The following is a 26,352-nucleotide window of genomic DNA, read 5'->3' as shown; positions in this document are numbered from 1 at the left end:
TACTTGAACAAAGCAGTGACACAATGTAGCTGCGCGTTCCCTCTGTTTGGGTGGCTAATTAAATGATCCAAATGTATTAATTATGCATCCATATTTTGGGCTCCCTGTTTTCCTTCCTCCCCTCTGCCTTGTTCGTTTAAATGGTTGAATCCAGGAGGAATTAATCACTCTCCAATGCGGCCGACATTCCTAAATTAATCAGGCTTTTTCCAGGGATGGCAGGGAGTCATTAGAGATTCAGAGCCTGGCAGCATCAACTCACACTTCCCTTTTTAATTTCATTAGCATATTTTATGTAAATATTTCCAAGGGACAAACAATGTCCGTCAAACACATGACGGACAAAAAAGATGGATGAGTTAGCCACATGAATGTTTGATGGATGTACATTTTTAATTTATTTATTTTTTACTGTTATAACGTTAATATAAAATATATTTTCGTCTCCCATATGGCCAGACAAAATAAGCTTATCTACAATAAAAAGAGGGTCTTTTTTCCTCTATATAAAGACTGATGTTTTATGATGGCAACACAAGCATCGTAGATAAAGTAGCTTCACATATGCCGTTACTTCATCGATGTCCATTAAAAGAGTAATAAAACTGTCTGCATAGGAGGATACATCATAAATTAAAACACCTACATCACTCTAAATCCTGCCTGTGTGCTGCCTGAAGCTTCTCCAATCATACACTCAAAGGTGGTTTCTGTCTCTCCTTTGTTATCGCCGTTACTGCACCAAAAGCACCTTCACACTCTTCTAACAATCCTTTAAAAATAAAAATAAATGAAATGCTTTCAAATTTCCTCCAAGTATATCCTGCCAAATCCTAGAAGACTATACCTCGGAAGCAAACTGTCCTTTTTTGGCTGGAACTAACGTAAGCGGGGTGTTTTCTCAGTGAGACTTCCTGGTATAAGTAAAGGTTAAATGAAGACAGCCATGTCAGATCCTAATGCAGAGGTCATGATGCGGTGGGTGCTCTCCATTGGCTGACTAACAGGATGTCCGGCTGAGTTGAGCTGGAGCCAGGGATAGAGCGGATGGACTGACACTGAGCTGGCTGGGCCAACTCCAGCTCCACTCCAGCATCTCCTGCCCATCTGTCCCCACCGTGCTCACACAGGGGGAGAAGTCACTTGAGTGTCCCGACCTACTCTGCTCAATTTGGCAGGCTCAGTGTGAGCAACTCTACCAGTAATTGGCCACCGAAGAGTAATATCTGCCACACGCTGCATTGGAGCTCTTAAATCTGAAGTTTAGTGTTTGCTTTTGTTTGTTTAAAACAGATTCCATTTATAAAGACATGAAATGAATCAGTCACAGTCACAGTGCTATCTTTGCTGCCTTTGTTTTAGAAAACAGAGAAGTCTTTCCTTTTTTTTCCTGACTGGACACAAAAAAAACATGTCTTTTATTAGTTCTCAGAAAGCCTAGATTTGGCAGGACATGTTGGCTCTAATATTTACATCTTTATTTAAGGCAAAATGTTGTCCAGCAAATTCTTTCTGCAAATCCCTCAGATCATCTGCTTTGCAAGCTGATGAGCCCATGAACCAGTTTCTGTTTTCATTTATCCTGAAAACCTGATGAAATCAGTACTCATGCGTGATTGAAATACTGGAGGATGAAGCATCAGGATAAAATGAAATATAAACAAGATTCATGTGCTTATTTTCAGCAATGACCATGAACTAGTGCTAATTGCGAAACTTTACTTTTTGAAGTACAGCCTTTTTCCCCCGAGATCTTTCTTCTTCTTTTTGTAGTCTTTTAAATAATGGAATGTCAAGTAATGCACTTAAGAGCTGCTTGAAAGTTGCAGAGTTAGAAAAATGTGACTGAATTCTTGAGCTGCCACAGAAAAGGGATTTTTGTGCTTCAGCTGGGGCTGTCTCTACTTTGTCTCTGCTTTGGATTTCTCTGCTTGAACTCACTCTACAAACTTCCAACTTAAAACCTTTGGTGTAATATGCATTTTAATCTTATCAAAAACTCAAGTGATGACCTTTCCTCAACTGGAAATAATAAATAAGACATCGCTCTTGAGGTCTAACAGCAAATAGCAGACCAAATGATATTTACAGAGGTTGGCTCGAGTCTGGCTTGACCTTAAACAACAGACACCAGCAGTGATACCCACAGGTTAATTCAGTGCTGAGAGTCTCCAGTGAAATCCTCAAAGGAGTTACAAAACAGGGGAGAAAAACACGAAGAGAAATTAAGGAAGTGCTGGTGGCAAACGGAGCTGGGCAGGCATGCAGGCAAGCAGCAGCCTCGTCGTTTCATCCATTTCTGTTCTGCCGGCTTTGGTCACGTCTAAGGCGTGCAGTCATGCTGCTCAGTGTTTACCCTGGATTATAGAGACAGCTCTTCGCCCTGCGCAGTCCTCCCTGCTGAATTCTCCGCCTCGCCACTCAGACACGCTCCAGCCCAGACGTGACTCATTCACACTCACACACAGGAACATGGTTTGCTGAGGCCTCTGGGGACGTGAGCTCTCAGCGGGCACCAATCACAACACAGAGGAGGGAGAAGCCAGTCTCTCGTGCTCCGCAAACACGACCCTTTGACCTGGATCAAGATCTGTGGAACCAAATCCATCCTTTTGGTTCAGCTTTAATTGAGGCGAAATGCTGTCATAGCTTCTGTAGCACCCTGTTAAGCATGATTCACGGGACGGAAGCGATGGTTACTGCTGTTGAGATGAAATAATTAAAAGAGGGCTCTCTTCTTTTTTAGTATGTGCATCATGTTCAGTCATCGCTCAAGTTTGACAGCATAAAGATATGTTTTGTCAGCATTTTTCATGTGTACTGTAGTACATTCAGATAAGATATTATGTGGAAACCTTATTTCTTGAAGATTTGCATATTTTGTGAAGTAGTGAAGAGCTTTGTAGGCAGAGGCTTAATTGATTTGCGATACTGTGTTAAAACGCAATTGTGATCATCACAAAAAGAACTGACATGAAGTTAAAAGTATTAAAATACACATTTCCCGATAAAATGCTTTAATAAGAATTCACCGTGTTTAATTAAGTTTAGATAATTTAGATCAACCAATAACACTGAATTGCTAAAGCTGTGCTTTATAGCTAAACTAAGCCTTTTAGGCTGGTTATATAGTATTTGTAAGAACATGGGATGATGATAGGATGATGAGATAAATTATTTATCTTCAAGAATGATGTAATACAAATACATTATTCCCTGGAACTATAGATGGTCTGGCAGGCAAAGTGGTGGAAACCCCTCAGACAAAGCTTCTCAAACTAAAGGGATGAGAGGTTTAACAACAAGTGGCCTGAAATATAAGGCTAGAGGTGGTGCCTATAAATGTTGTAAAGTAAACTGTTTAGGGAAATTAGGTTTTGATTTTCTGTTCACAATCATATTTAATAGTCACATTTATGTTGAAGTCTTAAATTGAACATTCTTATCCATGTTTGTCATCACAGCTCACTCGGCCAGGGGCTGTTGCTGGTAGCTACGTATTTTTGCAAAGCATTCACATTTTGGAGATGTTACCTTTCCAAACACTCAGAGCAAGATGATACAAGAGGATTTTTTTTACACTTTAAAGAAGGACAGATTTAGCACAAGCAGCATGTGTTCAGGTTTATCTTGTTTATGTTTTGGATTATAGATTTGAGAACACTGTCGACAGACTGCGCCATGATATTTCTAAAGGTCAGAAGATACTTCTCGGTGCTCACACTTAGTCAACAATAGGAGTCATTGTCACTCACATCAGAGGTGATAAAAAAATTTTTCCTTTTTGTCGCTGTTGTTTTGTGTGGCCTAGATTTATAAGGCTGCACAAAGCCAATAACAGTATAAGACCACGGGGGCGGAAAACTGTCTGAACTACAATAGTCATAACAGCTTCTGTCTTTATGATTACAAGCGGGCTGTGCACAAGCGTGAAGGGTTTTTGTGTCTGTAGGTTTGTGCTGATGAGGCTGCTGATAGAAGTTTAAAAGTTTCTTATAGGACATCATTTTGGAGTTGGACAATATGTGGCTGCAGTTCTTCTGAACGTTTGAGATTGTAGTATATAAACCCACATGGGATACATTTGACTGGGGTTCTCGTCAAATACGCACAGGCCCGTCATTGGGGGGAGGGCTAGTTGTACACATCACACATGAATGGGCTGAAAGGGCGCCAGTCGCAACAGAACTTGACTTCCAAATGAATAAATGAAGGCAATTAGTAGATCTGTTTACAATGTTGTGGAGACAGAAGTAGGTCAAACATGGCAGACACAGAAGGGAGGAGGGAGCCAGCAAGCCAGAGCCAGGGGCTGTCGCTGGTACCTACAATGATGAGTCGGGGAATTAGGACATGAAAATGCCGTCTTTATTAACAATGACTTTTAAATGAATGTCATAATGAATCACAAGGGACCGGTGGAGTTTATTAGAAAAGCAGTGTTTTCTATTCAGCCCATCGTGTTTTATCAGACACAGTGTTGTAGAGGGTAAGCCCAGGGCAATAGGCTCCGCCTTCAAAACCCCCCTCACCCAAACACAGACTCGAGCCTCAGAGGACATAATGTGTAGCTTGGATGCTCACACTGCAGATACCCACAGGATATCTTCACTTTGATATTGCTCAGTCAAATTTTATGACAGTTGGCCCGTGGTTAATTTTTATCATTATGTTCTACAATGTAAATTCAAAGAGAAGCACTTTGCCCAGTTGGAAGGGGGCAATCTTAAAACCAGTATTTAGACTAATGGCAATAACACTTTGGGAGGCAATTGTTCCCTGGAAATCACTGCAAACTGCTGTGAATTCATTTAGCTTCATTGGCAGCTCGACTGGCACCTCTGCGTGTCCCAGCATTTTTTATATAATAAAAAACAACAATTATTTCCTTTTCTCCGTGCTTGTTGTTTAGTTTATTGGCCAGCGCAGATATTACAGGCTTTAGGACTCTCTAGCCAGCCACAATTCTTGATGGTAGAGTAGTGGAGGATGTCCGTGGGGGACAGTAAAACAGCACTATGTCATCGCAACTAGCTCGGCTTCTAATAACTGCAGGATGCTGCGCAGAACCTGGGCAGTTGTAAATGTGACATAGGGGACCAATTCCAACAGATCACCACAACACAGTCAGCAGCCTCCTCTGCAATGCATTCCATTATCTCAGGGCATATGCATTATACATGCAGATACAGTACTTTATCTGAAATTGCTGTTAAGAGCAGGGACCAGATGAAGGGCACTGCTGCCACAGTCAGATTTAACCATGCATGCCTTTCTCCACCCTTCCCTCTTCTCAGCTCTGTCTCCTCTTCCATAAATCTCGTTGTTGGTCTTCCCTGCTTAATGGTGACCTCAAGCTGGCTCATCTCAACTGCTGAGGCCCTCGTGTTGCATATATGATGAGCATACAGGGGAAAGACAAAGTGACCTCCAGCGCCGTGATGAAAACCCATGCAGTTCAAGTGCAATAGAGGGTCTTCTATAATTCAGCAATCGCATAGGAAGACAGAGTGAGCTGTCTTTCTTCTGGAGCCACACAGCTAGCGCCTGTAGTGGTAACCTACATCGCCTCAGAGCGAGGAGTAAACAGGTGTGTTTGATCAGGTTTTGGAGTTATCTTTCTGCACCCGCACAAAGACAATGAAGATGGTGAAATGAAGACTGGGGACCAAATACAGAACAGCTCACCTGTTTAGTTATTTGTACTATAAGATAATATATATTAACTACCAGCTTTATGTTCAGAGGGATGGCTTTATTGTCTGTTCGCACTTATATATCTGCCTTTTTTCTTCTTTTTTTGGCCAGGTTGTTATTGCTCTCTCTAAAGCAAAGCTATATTTTCCTCAGACCGACTGACTTACTCTACAGATGTGCAGGACCATATTGATTTCTCATGCATAAATCAAGGAGACCTGACAAGGAAAATACTTTACATTTGGCAGAAACTAGACCTCACTGAGTGTATGAATGGGGAAAAAGCAATCAAACACAGTGATGCAGACTACATTTGAAGCTGTGAAGCACATATGTCCATGATTCCCACACCACTGCACACAGAAATCAAAGAACTTATTCCAAAGAAGCCTGTATGTTTCCTCGGCTTCCTCCCGCTTTGCCCATATGGTTTCGTGGGGTGGGAGATGCCAAGGTTGGAGGTAGCTGGCACGAATAATTACGATCAAAGAAATTACAATGCAAAAGGAACAGCTGCTACCTCGACTGCTGACAAATCACTATGAGCAAGAGGAGACTGCAATAGACGGCGAGTCAGGGAGAGTAAAACAGGAAAGAGGAGGAGAGATGGTGCATGTTCTACTATACAACAACTTTCCCTCTAAGTATCTGCTACTCCAAAACCCATTTAACATTTAATCCGCAGTGCAAATAAGGCCTTTGGTGGCCATTCACCCCAAAGCTGTACAAATACAAGCATCTGCCCAGATTATCTCAGTCAGACTCTATGGTCAATCCAGCCCGGCCTCTTTCTAATTCTACCCGTCAGAAATTCTATCCTACTTCCTGAGCCTCTCACATGAATTTGAGAAGAGTCACAGAAATGTCTTCAATGTCCAAAAATAGAAATAACCTGGTTTGAAGTATAGTAACCAAGTGAGTTAGAATTTTACCAAAACTGCAAATGCAGGTGAATTTCTCTCAAATAGAAATTCACTTCATGGCAAATGCGTTACATTTTTTTTAATGCTTTATCACAACTCCTGCAGGAATAATGCAGTATCCTTTCGTCTCAACTTGCCCTTCCTAATAGGATTTGCTTGTCAAATTAAAATTGAATACTCCAAGTCTATTAAGCTCAGTCCCACCTGGTTTGTAGCTGCCAACGGCTGATCACTATACAGCAGTCTTAGATGTAGTCCAGACAGTCTGGACTTCTATGACATGTTGCAGATAACCTGGTGAGGACAATTTTGCAGATGTAATCACTTAAAGTTGTGAGGCATTATTCCAGACATTAGTCATTTACTTTTTTGTAAGACAGGGCTTTTACAAAGTGGACCCAAATACTCTGTCTTCCCAGGTGGCAAAAAAGAGCAATTTGACGGTGTTCTGTAATGGTGATGGTGTTTCATAATTCAGTCCAATTTGGTTTAAGGTGCCATCTGTCCATTTTTCAAGCCCTTATCTAACTAGGGTTACAAAACCCCATACCCTGGATTTGTCGCTAGTCTGTCTTATATGTTTCTTTAGAATGTGGGAGGAAACTGGAGCACCAGATGAAAATCCACAGTGACATGCAAAGGCCAAAAGACAACTGCAAGTGCTAACTACTGAAACCCTAATGAACACCAGTTTGAAGTGCCAGACTTATTTTATATAATCTTGAAACCTCTGTTTACATCATTTAGCAGCCTCTTGTTTTTTGAGAACTGGCAAGGAACTGGGGTTGGCTTGCCTCAGTCGACATGTAGAGTCATGTAGAAGTATCCCTGGGCATGATACCACACCCCAGGCTTTCCCTGAGCCATCTATCAAAGTTCAACTGTTTTAGTACTCAGCATCACAAACATCAAATATCCTATGTTTTACCTTTTTAAAGGTGTAAAGAAATGTTTCTTTTTTTTTTAAAGGCTGAATTAATGTTTAAAACATTTGGTTTTAAAGCCGTCGCTTCACCAGTCAGCTGGGATAGGTTCTAGCCCCTCGTGACCCTGACAAGGATAAGCAGGAAAGAATGGATGGATGGATGGATGGATGCTACACCTGTCAAACACTTAATTAAAATCTGTAGCAGCCTTTATCATCTTTAGTTATTATCCATAGACTTAAGTTGAAACTCAAAAATATATCTTAAAATAACAGTAGGTCAAAGAGCTGCCAGAGACCACAAATGTCATAGTGGCTTCTTTGTGCTTTCAGATTTCATATTGGGTGATAGATAATTACACTACAACACTTCACAAAACTAAGGAAGAAAGACGAAGAAGCCATGTTTTAGAAGTTATTCGAGTATGATTAGTTTGTTGAAATGGTACGAAAGAGATGGATTAAAGTGAAGTTACATGGGTTTAGCTCAAACACATAAAGACCAATTTCTTTCCATGTTCCATAAGATATAATAACATAACCAAATTTTACCAAATGGCAAGTTTTAGGTATTTTGTATGTAAGCTACATGAAGTAAACTGATGTGCTGTGAAATTACCAAAGTCTGGCTTGAATATCTGCCTCAAAGGGCAGAAAACCCACCAATTTAGCACAAGAGCGATTGTAAAAGTTACAACAAAAGCAGCCGAGATATCCTAATGTTTGTGATCCATTATATGACCCAAGTTATGAAAACACTGGTTCCTGTACTTCCCATAATATTCTCCAGTTATTGTTAATGCTTTTTCAGACATCTGAAAATTTTTAGCCCAGCGGTTTCAGAGCCATTAAACTGAATTTCATGAGTAATATAAGAAAACCGATTACAAACGGATAAACTTGTGTCAATGCATTTCAGATTTAAAAAAACTCATGTGACATCACTTAACTTTGTCATCTATTTTGTATGGCCATATGCTGTCTAAATACAGAAGTGCCAAAGAAATCATGCAAAACAAACACATCAGCAAAGTTATTACACTGTTTGTATCAACAACAGTGTGACAATCTGGAGGCAATGCGCCATATTGCAAGACCGCCATCACTGCATGCTGAGCGCTGCCAAAGCTGCCATCTGGCAGGTGAGCTGCACACTTTCCTCTCCTCCCTCTCACTTCTCCTCTCCACTGTTTTTTTACCACTTCTCTTCCTCGCTCTTCCTATATTAGACCTTCTCACCCCTGCTACCTAGCTATTTCCACTTTTTACACTCCTGTCTAACCCTGTAAGGTTATTCTTCTCCACATGTACTGTATATGCACCTCCCTCCAGGCCTGGATCACACACTGAAATAAGTGGAAGCATGAAGCCTGAAAGGTGGAAGCAAGAGAGTAAAGACTAAGGACAATTGCACATTGGCTGTGCTTGTTCATCTGCAGTATTTTGTTCTGTCTGCATTTCCTTCTTTTTTTCCTTTCTCTCTCTCATCAGTGTCGATTTCATATCACTGTTTGCTCTCCTCCCCGTTATCGCAGCCCTCTCGTCACACTTCCCTCTCTTTATGTCTCCTCTTAGCAAATATGCACTCATATGCAAAGACGCACCAGTAAATAGGCACACGTATAACACGCACATTCACACACGTACAGTATACACGTGCAAACACACACACACACAAACTGCAGGCTCGACGTCTTCTTCCGCAGGCTGTAGCATCTGAACAGTCGTGTTTAATCAGTGTCTCCATAGGCAACCGGGGGTAGCGGTGGGTGGAGATGGTGAGACTTGGAGGTGGGGGGTCTCCAGCTATGGGCAGTAGCAGTGAGCTGCTGTGCACTCACACACCGTGTAAGTGTGCTACATACACTAATTCGTCTGATGTATTATTGGAGCAACTGTGCGTCGCCTTTGCCTCTGACCCACGCTGCACTCCCTGATATTGAAAATACTTCAAAATCAATGTCACAGATTGAATTGGCAGTTGTTTTAAATCACAAGCTGTTTTTTGCAGTGTAGTAATAAAGCATCCCTCTTCTTTTTTTCTTATCTTCTCAAACATAAAGTAGCTCATTAATCTCTGTAGAAGTCTGAGATAACACTTAACTCCTAGCTTGTGGGTGAAAATGACAGAGACAGATGCTCTAAATTACTTCACCTACACTGGTCCAACATTGCCTCTAGGGTCAAAAGACTCCAGAATAATTCACCTATATTTCCTCAGTACAAGAAACTACCACTACAAATACAGATGGAGGAGTTACATCAAATGGTATGTATAGATCAATTAAATCAAACTGCCAATAAAATTGATTTTTTTTCCCCATTGGCTTACTTTTAGACTCTTAAAAAAGTTAAAATATAATTTAAATTTTACCTAATCAGAAACAAAGTTTAATCTCTTAAACTTATGAGCGTTCTTTTTTTAACTGATATCACTACTTTTAGAAATCTTCCCCTGAAATTTCACTTACTCCCTAAAATCTGGGCAGTGAGTGAAAACCTCAATAGTAACTTGTTTTTCCAGAAATTCTATCCCGGTTATTTTGTATTTTTTCTTTACAGTTTTCCTAACAAACATAGTTCCCACAAAAACTGATAGTACTGTGGATAATCCTCAGCAACTTGGAAAGTGTTACTGTCACAATACAAATCTCAGACAGAGCTTTATCGTGTAAGACACAAAGTATGTCTTTTTGTTTGCTTTAAAATGGCTTAGCTGAGGAGTTAGGAGTGGGTAATCCTCAACTATACCTCAGAAGAATAGGAATCATCATAAACCAAACCCTTAGTTTCATTCATTGTTGTCAATTGCAAGAGAGAGAGAGAGAAAAGTAATGTGGAGATTCATTTAAATTCTAAAATTAGCAGGCAACTGATAAAATGCCGAAGCGCATGACTGGCAAGAGCATGCTAAAAGAGAAGCCAATCTCTCTCTCTCAACGAGAGGCTTTTCCCACTCTGGAGGGGCCAGGAGAATAAAAGCTAGTCCAACTGGCCGGCCAGATAAGCCAGACCAGAAAGAGCATACAGGGAGAAGAAGGGCTCATCTGGTTTGCATGAGGGGTGAGAGTCAAAGAGCCGTGAATCCAACTACAACCGCTCCTCGCCCCCTCAACCACCATACAGAGGAGAGCTCAAACAAAGATGCACTTAGTGAACAGCATTGTTGTAGTTGGCACCGCTGCAGCTGTGTGTGCTTTAGTTCTTTCAGACTCAAGCTTCATCTCAGCTCTTGCCCAGCTTTATCAGCATCCCAGTGGCTTCTGCTCTGCCCTGGCTGCCAAAGCAGCACGAGCTCTGGCTGCAGGGCAGCAGCGGAGAGCTGACTGTCTCCAGGCTAAATACTTCACTCTGGTATTCTCCTGATGACCAATAATCTGATGAACTGCCCAGAATAATCTAAATGTCTAAAGAGTTTTGGGAAAATCTGCACAAGCCGGTGGCTTTCGCAGGCTTTGTGTAAAGCAGAGTTATTGATAAGAAGATTATTCCCATCAAATCTAATACAGAAATGCTCTTGCCTGAGGATCTGATTGGTACTGAAGCTGAGGCATTTACAGTTGCTTTGTTTTCAGAACATCAGCCCACATCTGCTGGTTGTTACAGGTGGTCAGCAGAGCCGCAATTTGTCCAATTAACACGTGCATTCTAAATCATAACGCCATTCGGAGTTCACGCTCGCTGCGCGTCTTTTCACGGCGTCCAAGGTGCGTGAAGTCTAACAACTTTACCCTTCTGCACAATGCAGAGCTGCTCTACAAGCTGCCGCTCAGCTGCTAACACCAAAGGATAGCCCACTCACCTTGAAATAGCAGGAGACTCATTCATGAGTAGCGCAGATCCGGTTATTTCGCTTGAATATTGGGAGAAACGTCCCGCGTCTCAGTCAGTGAGTCAGTCAGTGAGCTAAATGAGTGTGGACGACAAATACAGCGAGATAAACTGCCGGTTAATTTATTCTACGCGCAGACGCGACGCACAGCTTGTAAAGTCATCTGGACAGCAGTGAGCATCTCCCTGTCAGCCGCTGAGAAGGAGACGATATCAAGTGACCCTCCCGCCTCGTTCAGGGATTGATCATTTTCTGTAACAGGCTGTCATACAACCCCATCTCCACCTCTCTCCCTCCCTCCCTCTCTCTCTCTCTCTCTCACTCTCTGTGTGGATGCCGGTGCTACATGAAGTCACCCATCAGTTCACTTGCACCTCACGTACAATGTGCGCTTTTAGACCCGACCTCCGTCGCGTCATCCTTTGGCACAACTTGGGCGCGTTGCAATACCTGTTCTATGTCTTTTTTTTCCAGCGGACGAATAAAAGTTCCTGCGCATTTGTTCATCAGTGGAGATGGACACTGACAATGATTCATTCTAAAAAGTCGTCAAAACATTTGGTAAAGAGCCGACTTCTAAATGCGCTTACAATTCCATTCAAATTGGACCTAGACTGCGTGTTATCAACAGCACACAGGACGGAGATAAAGTCAGCGACCAAAATAGGCCTATTTGTCAAACGATTGTGATCTTTATACATTTGTGAAATGACTGCTTTCCATGTGCACAAATGGGCTGTATATTTTGAATCATGTATTCACACATCTTCTGATGGGAAAAGGAATTGTGTTGCAGCGGTTTACTCGCTCGTTAGGCCCGCTCGCTCAGTGTGTGATTCTCTAAGAAATGCAAGCATTCACATGTTTTAGAGCAAATTCTCTGTGCTGTATTTTCATTCACTGGCTGATATAAAGGCTCACAGCAGCCTGCACAAGTTCCAGCTGAAATACTGCCATCTGTAGGCTTAATAATGTGGCCACACTTTTTGTGTGTGTGTCTCAGAGCTCTAGCAAAGATCATTCATTTTAAGCCTTTTTAAGCGTTATAAACCATAAAGGTTAAAAAATATATGATTGTAACAATAAGGATCTAGTGCAGCATGTATCCAAACCCACTATCACCATTGTCCTGCCCATATTGCTGAAAAGCTCAGTAGACATTTGGGGGGGGGGGGGGGGGGGTTCTGGTGTGGATAGGGAGGGGGGCATGCAGCGTCCATCGGCCAGCTGTCTGCTCCTCATTATTTGCTGTTTGGTGGTTTGGAGATGAGTTTGAGATGTCACACTGGCTACCTGTTAGGGCTGAGCAGCTCTGGGTGGGCAGCGGACTCCCTCAGGCCTGAGCAGATGGCAGTTATTCCTCACTGGCCCCACGTCGGGTGCACGAGTTAACGAACCTCTGTGACACACACACACACACCACAAATACACACACATACTGTATTAGCAAACACACAAGTCTGAACACAAACAAAGACAAATATACAAACTTACACTTGAGGCTATTTATGCACATAAACTGTGCTGGGAGTTAATACAGATGCACACAGCTACAGATTTAAGTGAGAAGACACAAAAGCCTACAATAAAGACAGATGTGTTCAACAGACTTAAAAGGGGAGCAATAACAGACTTTCTTTCGACAAACTCCAGTTTGTCTTATAAAGAGTTCCACAGCTGTAGGATTTAAGCAGAAAATGAGCAATTTCTTTTTGTAAGGCTTCGGGAGCATTTGAAATGGGCTAACTAATTAATTTAAGTCTAAAATCAGTTCTGAAGAAGTGCAGCAAAAATGGGAGCGATGGGGTCTTATTTCTTTGAATTTGTTAAAAGTGTGGCATCTGGCTTTTAGATGAGATGATGCCAGAAGATGGTCCTGTGACTGGTGAAAAGTGAATTATAATAGTCTAAACTTGTTGAGATGAAAGCTTCATAAATGGCTGTGAAAATAAAAGAATTATAAACGTTACCATTCATATGCCAAAAGCTCACATCCAGATTGTAGCAAAATGCTTTATGTTGAAGGACAGAGTTGTAGACCTGTCTGATCATGTTTGCATCCAACAATTCATTTTTAAATATTACATTCTGTTTCTCCTGCTTTTCATCATATAAAAAAGGTAGATTAAACAGTAAAGGAGATGTCACCTGTGCTGAAAAGAGTAGTGATGTGTAATTACAGTTAATACTAAGATATGTGTGATGAGCCATGCCTGTATGGATGGCTTATGGTATTTTTCAAGGTTGCTTGAGGTTTTAATGTAGACTGTAAGTGTGTAACTGAAATGTGGGAGATTGTTATCTGTTCTCCACAGGTCTAATTCAAGGGCAATTGCAGTTGTGAATTAGTTTTCAAGCTGGTGTGCAAATCCACGTTATCATTCCTTCAAGAGCCGCACTTACACACTCAAATCTCTGGAGTAAACTCAGTGAGAGAGAGAGAGAGGGAGACGTTAGCTTTTTAGTTCAAGAAGTCTTGAAGGAGACTACCATACGTAAAGACAACATAATATCTGATTCAGCTGAGCAAAACTAAAGAGCGCTGGAATTAGAAAATATATCAATATTCATTAATACAACTAATAAAACAGTTACAGGCTACAGGTCCCCAGCAACTCAAAGTTGAAGAAGCAGTAAAGGGGATGCATTGATCTCTGTCTGCACACTTAGATGCTGAGAGTGAGTTTCACAATTTTGCATCAATGGGTTTTACAGCATAAAACTCATAGTCTTCTAGTATTTTATGAGAAGGCAAGGAGAAATAGGAAACAGAGTTGCAAAAACCTTTATTTAGCAAATAATAAAATCACAAACTTACGTGCATATTTGCCTAAATATCACAGCAGGAAGGCACAGCTAGCAGATGGGCTGATCGTATAAAGTACCTGCATTGTTAAGTCAAACCCTTCTCAAACATGAGCCTTGGCCTTGTTTATGACACACAGAGTAAACTTTTGGACAATGCAGGATCCTTGCAAGCCTGTGGACATTAGTGAAATGAGTAAAAATTCAAATGAAATCACACCTCCTCCTGGAAAATGGTGATCTGCAGCTTCATCAATATTGCAATTAGTTACTCAGGTAACCGGGGTGGTCAGTGAAAGGACTCAAGTGTGCCTGGTGTGTGTGATATTTTACTCTGGCATTGTTCTAATGTGTTCATTATGCTGTGGCTCTGGGCCTCTCTCACAGACAGGACCCAAGTGGAGTAGCCAGCTAGATGCAATCTACTTCATGGAAATTACCATAACAACACGAAGCTCTGCAAATGGAACGGCAATGAAAGACAACCGCAGGCCCAATCAAGCTGTCATAACACACAGAATAATAACAACTGAAAGCCATTAAAACCTTTCAGTCTGAACCGCTACACCTCACTGTGCAAAGAATAGGATTGAGAGGCCCTCATATCCCTCATTTTGCCTAAACAGTCACATATAAACACCAGGCTTTATCCAAAGCACATCCATCATTTCCACACTCTAATGTCACATTCATAACAAGGAGGCTCGTGATGGAAAACAATTATTAATTCCCTAGTTACTTTTTCTTCCTTAGACGTCTCTTAGAGGTGTTTTTTTCTGTGAGGTTGTCTATATTAATAGTTTCACACAGATGTTTTCCATCCAAAAGAAAAGTCAAACCAGGTTTGTATTTCACATCAGACTGAAGATTTTTGCTGCGGCAACTTTTTTGTGTGGTTGAGAAAATGTGGACCTGGAAAATAAAAATGCAATTTGGGAATCCATTGATTAGTCTGCTGACTTTGCCAACGGGCAGTTTTTTGGGGTTTTCTTTGGGGGGGGGGGGGGGTGCGCTTCAGATGTAGCCAGTGGATATCAGGGCCAAGACTGCCTTTACAGGTGCATTAAACTAAATACAGCCTAAAGAGATCTGACCAAAACTGTTCCTGCACTGCACTTTTGTTTAAAAGAGCCAAGAGAAAAATACTAAATAAAGATTTTACCTAAGCTGAAGATCTACTGCGCTGAATGTGCTCACAAGCAGGTGAAGACCTCGGTGGTTAACAGTTTAAGAGTCTACTTTGAGCTTTGCGAACTTCTTATTTACATCATGAGTGCAAAAGGAGCGAAAAGGGAACTGCGAACAACTAACACTACATTAAAGTCCTCACCAAAACATCGATCGCTTATCATGGCCTGTCAGTAATACTTCAGCACATCTGCTGGGTATTACTCCTCATGGTGAAATACTTTAAAAACATTTTTTTTTATTTACAACCAAAAAATCCTGGTACAATGTGAATGTTATCACATTGGAAGGTCCAGTTTTGTTTTGTTTTTTTTATTTTGATTAAGGACAAACACCTGAATAAAACTGTTTTTCTGATTCTTCTGTTGATGAGACAAAAAATATAGTTTGGTGAAAGTGGCAAAGCTCACGGATCTGTGGCAGCAAATGTTTTTTTAAATGATGTGTCCACCATCTGATATCATGACTGATGGACAATGCGCAGAAGTGTCAGTATTAAGACCAGAGCTTATGGATGAGGCGACCCGATGATGTCTCACTGCTTTCATCGGGCAAAATCTATTTATTCTGTCATTTTAAAGAGTGTGACATGCAGTAAACATAAATGTATATAAAATGTCATCTAGAGCTAGCACTGGAGTGCATGTCAGTTTAATTAGTTTGCTAGCTACTTAGACATTCTGCAAGTGGCAATTGTTTTCCTGCAGCTGCTGAATAGAGAAAGGAAGAGAAAGGAAGCAGCCTCCTTATTAGATCTATCAAAAATAAAGGCCCAGTTCTTCAAAAAATATCCTTAGTATTTTAAAAAGTAAATCAGCTGCCGTTATCAGTGTAAACTGTGCTTCTAAGAGTGGGAGGCTTAACAAACAAAGGAACAGTAAGAAGGACAGAGTTTAAAGTAAAAACATTAAATGGCTGTTTCCGTCAGACCAGTTTTATATTTAGAGGAAGCTGAGAGAAGCCTTCAAACCAGGGACTTTTTCAGATTTCTATTCAAAGTGCTATCACCAGTAGGGACCAAGGACCACTTTTCCATTGGAAAATCAGGAACATTCTCTCAGAATTAAGTACCAAACCAAACCACCTGATTTTTTTCTTATAAATTTTGTGAGTCGTAATGATATTAAAGTGTACCTCCAACCTCCATATTCATCTGTTAGGAGGCACAGCTAACCTGTGGCAATATGGCACCTTCACTGAAACACAAGATTTAAACACAAGGTAATGGAGCTATTATAATGTAGCCTAGTGAAAGAGACATAGACGGTATAAAAGGATGGATGCAGATTTCAGGTCTGAAAAGTGAAGCTAGCACAGAAGTGCCTCAGTTGGTTATAGCCCCTGATTGCAGAAAGCCTTTTAGTTGCATAGTATACGGTAAAAATGGCCTTTGGCTCTCTTGCTGTGATGATATTATGGGCTTAGTTCATTTTATAAATCACAATAATTTTTAGAGTCAGAATGCAGGGTAATACAGGCTATGCTTGCTGGTCTGTTTGTCCTCAGTTTCAAAGTCAGAGCCACCCCTTCCTCCAAACGCCCAATTTCAAAACAGCCAAAAGGCCGAGTGTAAAAATATTTAGCTCAAGGCTTCATAACAGAACCTCACTGGCCGTGGGTGACGTTATGGTGGTTTCATCCATATTTCATGCTGTCTATTGCTCTGCAAGAAGTAACGTGGTGGGGGTCACTGAATCTGATGGTCTTGTTGTAGTGTTGATGAAAAATGGCTACATTTGGCAGGACCAGATTGCACCCTGAGCTGCCAACACAGATCTCTCACTCATGTTGCCAAATGATAAAGTCGATTTACATAAACCTGAAAAAAGGAGATTAGATGAAAGCCAAAAGAAGTCTTCCTGTCAATATTTATGAGGCTGCCTGTGCACAGTTAACATTAAAAACATAATCATGTATTTTGTAGAATTATTAGTCAAGCTTTGCATAAGGAAAATGTTTGACTTCATCTACCTTTTTCTTTCTACCCATGAGAAATTTGTGTTCAGAATACAAGCACTGATGCTTCTACACAGTTCTGTTCAATCAATCACTTTCCTTGTTCAACAACAATGACTTTATGCATTTAGATTAGGAATTAATTATATTATTCATAAAAAAAAATCTCTCTGCAAACACACAGCCATCAGCTCATTTAGGCATACATCTTTTTCAATGTCAAGGTTGTTGTGGTGATTCCAGTAGTGATTTTGTATTAAACTTTCAGAAAGTCGAGTAGTTCATCAATTGAGCATTTCAGGCTGTATCATCTTCTTCCCTGAGTTTTATTTGTGAAGTCTGTACATGATGCTCCTTTCAATCTCAGTTGATTTTTCACACAAGCTGTTTCTTTTTGTATTGATTCCAAATAGCGCTAAAGGAGTGGAGAGGCCAAGTTTTACATTTACAAACCGGGTAAGCCGGGATGCTCTCATAGACAAGAAGGCGCTTGTTTATCTGGTGATTCAACCCCAATTCCACAAAAGTTTGGGCTCCTGCGTAAAATGTAAATAAAAATAAAATGGTAAATAAAAATAAAATGGTAAATGGCCTGTATTTGTATAGTCCCTAAGGACCCCAAAGCGCTTTACGCATCCAGTCATCCACCCATTCGCACACACTGGTGATGGCAAGCTACTTTGTAGCCACAGCCACCCTGGGGCGCACTGACAGAGGCGAGGCTGCCGGACACTGGCACCACCGGGCCCTCTGACCACCACCAGTAGGCAACGGGTGAAGTTGCCCAATGACACAACGACCGAGACTGTCCGAGCCGGGGCTCGACCCGGCAACCTTCCAATTACAAGGCGAACTCCCAACTCTTGAACCACGATTGCCCCACGATAAAAAAGGCGATGATTTGCAAATCTCATAAACTCACATTTTATTCACAATAGAAAACACATCAAATGGTTCAACTCCAAAAAATACTAGGAAAAAATGATTGTTTCAATTTTCCACTGTGTAGCATCCCCTCTTCTTTTAAGAACAGTCGACAACAACAGTAGAGGATTGACACTGCTAGAGAGTTCAGAGTCTTCAATGTCGTTTTTTTAATTTCATTGTATGCAAAATGTTTTCAATTGGTGAAAGGACTGGACTCCAGGCAGACCAGCTTAAATGACTACTACAAAGGTGTGCTGTTCAAATAGATCCAGTATGTGATTTGACACGGTCTTGCTGAAACATGTAAGGACTTCCCTGACAAAGACATATGTTGCTCTAAACTGCAAACGCAGCCTGTCAATTGCATAGGTTCTAATGCACACCCATACCATCAGAAATGCAGGCTTTTGAACTGAGCACTGATAACAAGCTGGATGATCAGTCTTCTCTTTAGTCTGGAGAACACTGACCGTGTTCTCCAAAAACATGGATGCTGCATGTTTACTTCTGGGATTACGTTTAATTCTAAAGAATTTCAAATTTCATTTTTTCCCTCAGTCCATTATAAATGAGCTTTAACCTAAAGGAGACGGTGATGTTCCTGGATCATGTTCACATATGGTCTCTTCTTTGCATGATAGTGCAGTCCAGCTCTGAGGTCTTTACACTGGCTGCCTGTCTGTCAGACGATAGACTTTAAAGATCAGCTGAAACACTCAGTTTAAATCCAGGTTGAAGACTCGCCTGTTCTCAGCTGCATTTGAATAAAGCACCGCACCGCACTGTTTACTTTTAAGCTTAAATTTCAAAACTTACATTTCAACTACTGATTTTTATCTACTGTTCCTTTTCTTTTTCATTTTAAATCATGCTTTTTATTTGTTTTGGTTTTTTTAATGTCTCTGTAAAGCACTTTGAATCACCTTGCTGTTGAATTGAGCTATATAAATAAACTTGCCTTTCCTTACCTTGCCTTTAACCTGCTGTTGTGGACGGTACGGTGAACTGTGTTCACAGACATTGATTTCTGGAGGTGTTCCTGCCCACAAATTGTAGATGCAGTTTTTTGTTTTGTTTTGTTTTGTTTTGTTTTGTTTTGTTTTGTTTTGTTTTGTTTTGTTTTGTTTTGTTTTGTTTTGTTTTGTTTTGTTTTGTTTTGTTTTGTTTTGTTTTGTTTTGTTTTGTAAATTGGTAAACTTTATGTCTGAGAAACTCTGGCACTTTAACATTTTTATACCCAGTTATTACTTTTTAAATGTTCGTCCAGCCATTTATTTTAGGTTCTAATTACTTTTACAACCTTTTGTGACCCTCGTCTTTTTTTGATATTGTGAATCAAATATGAGTTTACGAGATCAGAAAATCACTGAATATTGGTTTTATTTACATTTTACACAGCATTATAACTATTTGGAACTGAAGACTAAAACACAAAGTTTTTAACCCAAAGGGATCTTTAGTGCTGGTAATTGTTATACACAGAACAACATGCAGCAAGTCAAAAAATGACCTTTTTTTGGTCTAAAATATTGATTTGGAAAGAATTACACTAATTTCTAAATCAATATTTTATTATTGAATCCTCCTTGGCAACTCTCTTTCATAGTTCAAAACACTTCTTATTTATCTTTTAATCTGGATCTGCTGTGCTGACACCCAGAGCAGTGTTTCTGAGATGACCATATTAAAGATATCCAGTCTCAATGACAACATACAGAGGCGAGAGTCGAAAAAAAAACAAAAAACTGAAGGTTGAGTTTTTAGCTTACAGTGTTACATGTGTTAACCTCATCATTTGAAACGTTGGCCATGTTTAACATGAGCTTCCACTGTAATAACTGTATATACAACTTCTTTTCAACTTCTTGTTAATGGAAAGTATCTGCTGAATTTCAAAGTAAGCATCAGAATAGGAAAGATTTAAGGTGACTTAAGTGACTTTGAACATAGTATGATTGTTGGTGAAAGACAGGTTGGTCTTAGTACTTCAGAAACTGCTGAGCTTCTGCGATTTTCCTGCATAACCATCTCTAGGGTTTCCTCTGAGAGAGAGAAAATATCCATTGAGCAATATATAAAATCTTGACACTTGTGTATTGAGTCTCATGTGTATTCTGTGTAATATATCCACATAAAATAACTGAGAGGACAAAGTTAAGTATTACAATAAAGCAATACTTTAAACATCTAGAATTTAATAAAAGCATAAAAAGAGATGTTGTGTAGTTTTTGTTCTGTCTTTGTCTGCTTTAGCCTATCAGAGTAGTGACATTCTGTCAAAGTTTGAACTTTTTGGCCAGCCTCAAACCAAAGTAATACAGTTAAATTTCAAATTTGGGTTTAGTGGCTTGGGGATGCTTTAATGTCTTTGTAGGGCTTTATAAAGACAGATAAACAAATGTGTCAGTCCAGTGGTTTTCAAGCTGTCAGAATCCGAGGCATGTCAAACAGGAAGAAAAAGATTCAAGACACTGTTGCATAAAAATGGTATTTATGTCCTCTGGAATGATAGTAATGACAGTTTTCATTGTAATTTTCACTGAATGAATTTTTGAACATAACACTGACTTCTTCTTTTTTTGTGCTTCGCAAATGCAAGGTGTAATTTATCGCCTTATTAGACACTTCCACAGTCCAATAAATGTCTTTCTGCCTTTGCTTCAGGCAAAGTTTTTCTGAAGGATCTTTAGTCTGGAAGTGTCATTATATAATGCCTGGAACCACATTAGCAGTATTTAACTCCAACATTCAGACTGAAACCTGTTGACTTCCAGGGTCCAGCTGAAGCCAAAAACCAGGTCGCTGTCACAATAATTTCTCCTGGCGTTATTTATATCTTAAAGTGTTTTCTCCACCAATTGATAAATTTTACCTCCCTACAAATGCCATCCCCCTTTCTATCAATCAAAGCCATTCAATTGAAGCATTATGTTCTTATACAGTAATTTTAAATTTTATTTATTAGTTGTTGTGCCCTTAAAATACTGCTCACAGGAAAAACACATAAGATAACAGAGAACTACTTTTACCCAACATGAGAACTACTCATGCAAATCACTTCAGACTTAGCACTGCACTGGTTTGGGTCCTCGGCAATATACCCTCCATGTTTGAAGTAGATCAAATAAGTGTTCTTTGTGGCATCTTAAAAATTGAAGTTCAAGTTTATTAAAAATTTTAAAAGATGTGTGGATAGGTGAACTGTATTGCAGATTTTTCTAATTATCAGTAAGCTTTATGGATAAGTACACTTATAAATGCAGAGTTCTAACTCTTATTACAGGCTTTATTTCACTTTCTTCACAGCCGTCTTTTTGAAAGACCTGCCAAGGACACTGTAAATGTGTTCACACAGTTAGTTTAATATAAAGTGAATGAATATGTCATTGAAGGTGAAACAAGGCAACAAAATCAGACAAAAACATTATTTCAGGAATTGCTGCAAGACGAGATGTGTCAAGTTTCCTGTATTATAGACTCAATCCACAAATCAAATTAAATCTGCAAATTATAAAGTCATGACTGAGACCTCATTCACAAGTTTCTGGCAGACTAGAAATACCAGAGAAAGGTTTCCTCCTTTATGAATGTTATCACCTCCGTTGATTGAATTGGAAGTAAATTGACCCTTTCCTCAGTTACAACAGTGAGTAAATGAAATTCTGTGCTCTGTTTATAAGAGCTCAGTGTTTATCTTCAGTTTATTACCGTCATTAACTCTGAAGGTATTTTGCAGGATGTCTCGTAGCGCTGAAGATGGAAGAAGAGGGCGGCAGACAGTGAGAGCCAATTGTGTGTGAATGTGATATGAAAACACACAGTTCAACCATCAGTCATGCATTTTCATCAGCTGACATTTGCTGACATTTTGCAGCTTCCCATTTATTCCAGCGTTTATAATGCAGCAAATCAATACTGTAAATATTGAGAAAACTAAGAAAAAGTGGAAGTCGAACATTTTTATGGGTTTCTATTAATCTAATCTAAATTATTAGATCATTAAATGCCTCCAGCCACATTTAATTGTTTTTAGGAACAGAGTGTTTATCTTATTTTTGATTCCTTATACATTTTCACCCTTTTAAGGCAAAAACAGCATCTTTCCCCTTACTCTCCTTCATAACATCATTACCATGCAATATTTACTGAGGATTACATGTATGTAGAACCGAGATTTCCCTCAATTAACTTTCTCACAAGTCTAATAATATAAGAATTCATAAGGTATAAAAATAAATACATTTCCAAAGCATAGTTTCATCCACCGGTCCATCTATCCATCCAATTAATTCAGGGTCACATGGGGTGCTGGAGCCTATCCCAGCTGCCATGGGGCAAGAGGCACAGGGTACACCATGGACAGGTTGCCAGTCTGTCCATTCACACTCACATTCACACGTATGGGTAATTTAGAAAACACCAATTAACCTAACACCACTAACTGCATGTCTTTGGACTGTCAGCGGAAGCTGAAATACCTGGAGAGTCCCAAGACCTTCTTGCTGTGTGGTAACAGTGCTAACCACTGTGCAACCATGCTGTCCCCATCATGATACATATCACTTACTATCACATTAATGAGCCCCGACACTGATTGAACTACCAGAGAGAGCGATGATAATGGTGGTCTTGACTTTTATTCATAAATAACTTTAGTATATTGAAGCCATGGAAAACTTACCTCCATACTATGAATATTTACTGAGTTACAGTGGAGAAGCAGATAAGGAAAATGCACTAAACACAAATGTCACAGCGACTGAGTGTTATCCATTGAAGCTCAGCTTCGAGAGTATGCAATAAGAATTACCTGTGAGTGTCAATGAAGCAACAAATCACAAAGAAAGTGTTGATCAATCCCGAGATCCTCTGCGATCCAGACCCTTCTATGTGCACAAAATCCAAAGATTTGAAAGAACTTTGATCAATATGACAGAACATTTAATCACCAGTGTTCTTTCTTCATTACACTGTTCTACTGGATTGATATCTAGTGACTGTGGAGGATATTTGAGTTCAGTGAACTTATTGCCATGTTCAAGAAAGCAGGTTGAAGTTAGCAGAACTTTGTGACATGGTGGTTTATCCTACTTGAAGCAGCCATTGGAAGATGGATACACTGTGATACACTCCTAAAGGGAATGACATGGTCAGCAACATTACTCAGGCAGACTGTGGCACCAAAACTATGCTCAGTTGTTGCTAAGGGGTCAAGAAAATGTCCTCCACACCATGGCATCACTACCACCAGCCTGAATAATTGATACAAATCAGAATAGATGCTTTATTTTATGTTGTTCATACCAGATTCTGACCCTACTACTCTGAATGTTGCAGCAGAAATTGAGATCAAACCAGGAAACATTTTTCCTATCGTCTCTTCTCCACTTTTGATGAGCCCATACAAATTGTAGTCACAGTTTCCTGTTCTTAACTGGTAAAAGTGGCACCCACCCAGGCCACTCTTCTGCTGCCGTACCTCATTTGCTTTAAGGTTTGATGTTTTGACCATTCAGAGATGCTCTTCTGCTTACTTTGGCTATAACAAGTGGTTATTTCAGCTATTGAGCTCTGGTATCGGCAAGACATTTTAACCCAGAAAGCTGTTGCACTGGATATTTTTCTCATTTTTGGATCATTCTCTTTAAACACTAGAGATGGTTTTGCTTCAGCTGTTCTCTTAGTCATGTCTACATGCCTAGATGTTGCTGCTATGTGATTGACTGATTAGATATTTGTGTTAACGTGCAGTTCAAAACGTGTACCTAATAATGTGACCAGCGAGTGCATATAGAAAACTGCAGATGTCATTACCTTTGTTTACACAAACTCATCTTTTTGTATTTGTTTGTTTTTAATCTAGCTTGTTTTTTGTGGTCTCTTTGTCTTTTAGTTTTAATTTTGGTTTGGAGTTCACTCCTCTTTCCCCACTCTGGGTTTTAGGGCTTCATCACTCAACTGTGCATTACCTGCATGCTTGGCTTGAGCAGTAACTTACCTGCTGGGATGTCTACCTGCTCCTGGAGGTCATTCCCTCTGCGAACAGGTGGACAGAATGTGATCAGCCCCCTCAGCACTTCCCTGTAGCCTGTGGAGCAGGATGCACATTTTAAGCCAAATCACTCTGGTTCTATGCCCATTGCACACATTTGAGCCTTGTTTATCCACGAGTTTTTCATAAAAAGTCAGGCAGGTAGCAAATAAATTAACTTTTTATTTCATTCATGACAAATTTATCCAAGCCCATTTTTTTGCTATCTGGCAGGTTAAGTGAAAGGCATTAGGAATGCGTTGCGAGCCTTTACTTATCACACTGTGCACCGTATTTTAAGAGTACTTCCACATTTAGGCCAACATCCAGCTTTTTTTCTATTAAAGAGGGCTTTGAAAATCTTTGAATATGTTTGACCTTCTTTACTGGAATTCATTTGCATCTGGCTTATTGGATGAAAGTAATTTTGTGTGCTCCATAAATTGGCATTTTCTTGTCACAGTTAAAAAATGGCAAAATATTCAGCAGGAACTGAGTGGAACCTTCCCTGAGGCTGCAAATTAATGTGAGGAAATACAAAACTGTATTTTTAACTAAGATGCGGTGAGTGAGTGTGTTTCAAAAAAGGTGAAAATGCATGAAACTGTATATCGCATCCATTCAACCATGAGCTCGGCGAGATTTCAGAAGTTGCCCCTCTGGAGATGTTCCATGTGTCGTCTATTGAAACCTCAGCACAAATGTCAGAGGATATTTTAGTTAATTTGCGCATTAAGGAGTGTACCGGAGACTGTGAGTGATAATAATTCATAATTTGGTTTCTGAAAATGGCTGCTGATGAGTTTGACTTGGGTATACATTGGACCCTGGCACAGTATAATGCGTAGCACTGATTAGATCTCTGCAGGGTTTCTCTCACTTTCAGCCTTATTATTGGATTCTTTCACAATACACAGGGTGGATGAAGCCTGTGCTCAGAATAGAGTTTAATGTGCAGTGTCTCTGCCTTGGCAAAGGAAATCATTGCACAGTGGCTGAGCAAATAAAAGGAAGCAAGTCAGAGGGAGAGTGTGCCTCAGCATCAATCCCTGTTTTTTTTCCTTTTTTTCACAGTGAAGAACCATTGTTGTTTCAGTGCTAATATATAAAACAAAACAAAGAAAAACTTTAAGGTATAAACTTCATCTTTGCCTGTAGAAAGACAGAAGACTGAGCTACATTTTAGATGTTTATATTCTTTTTGCTAATCATCACTAATTAGTGGTGATGGCAGGGGGCTTTTCAGTACAAACAACCTAAATTTTAACCACTGTCAGAAAACTGAGGCTGTTGATATTTAGCATGCATGTGTTGCTTCTGCATAAACCTTAGATTAGCAGATCAGCATACTCACATTCACTAACACTAACCTAAAAAGTACAGCTGAGACTAATGCGAATATCAAAAACAAAGTGTTAAACGAAATAAGTAATTTTACAGAAAAGCACTAAATTTAAAACGTTGTTAAGTTTTCACAGTTAATTTTGAAGAGAACCTGAATTTTTAGGCCAGACTTTATGGCCATGCTTACTTGTGTCAAAACATTTTACTGAAAAGCATCAAAGGCTCACGAGTGCATCCTCTAGGCATAAATACTGTTTCAGTCTTGGCTTTTTTTCCCCAACTGTGGCTCAGGAGGTTGTCCACTAGTTGAACAGTCGGTAATTTGATAGCCGCGTCCTCCAGTCTACATGTCAAAAGGTTTTTGAGCAAGATACCAAACTCCTAAAACATGATGTGTGTCTGGTAGTGATTTTTTTGTATCTAGGGTACTGTGCAAAAGTCTTGAGCCTCACCTCGTTTCTTTATATTTTGCAATGAAAATGGGAAATGAGTGCAGTGGTTTTTGTTAAACATGTGAAAGCATAGATGGCAATACGGTGCATAAAGAAAAAACAGAGCTTGTATAATTCCAATGAGCTTTAAAGTCAGTGTTTCTTGTGTCCATTTTTCAACACACTCTGAGCTCTCTCAGGGAGCTTTCTTGTAATTTCTTTAAGTAGTCTTCTGAGATAGTTCTCCAGGCTTATTGACAGGCTTTCAAAGTTCTGTCTTGGCTGGCTTTTTG

At 39.9% G+C, this 26,352-nt stretch overlaps 1 protein-coding gene across 1 annotated transcript in view; it reads right to left on the bottom strand.

Moving 5' to 3' along the window:
• The window catches only part of LOC101472029 (plexin-A2), an 85,453-nt gene extending 73,796 nt beyond the window's left edge, over positions 1 to 11,657 (bottom strand). The window contains exon 1 of the mRNA XM_004547488.3: positions 11,348 to 11,657. The gene's annotated coding sequence lies outside the window, so the exon portion shown is untranslated. The remainder of the gene's footprint in view (positions 1 to 11,347) is intronic.
• Positions 11,658 to 26,352: the final 14,695 nt, after the last annotated feature.

This window comes from Maylandia zebra, linkage group LG5, assembly GCF_041146795.1.
Source record: "Maylandia zebra isolate NMK-2024a linkage group LG5, Mzebra_GT3a, whole genome shotgun sequence".
Classification (NCBI taxonomy): Eukaryota; Metazoa; Chordata; class Actinopteri; order Cichliformes; family Cichlidae; genus Maylandia; species Maylandia zebra.
This window is presented reverse-complemented; position numbering and strand designations above follow the sequence as displayed.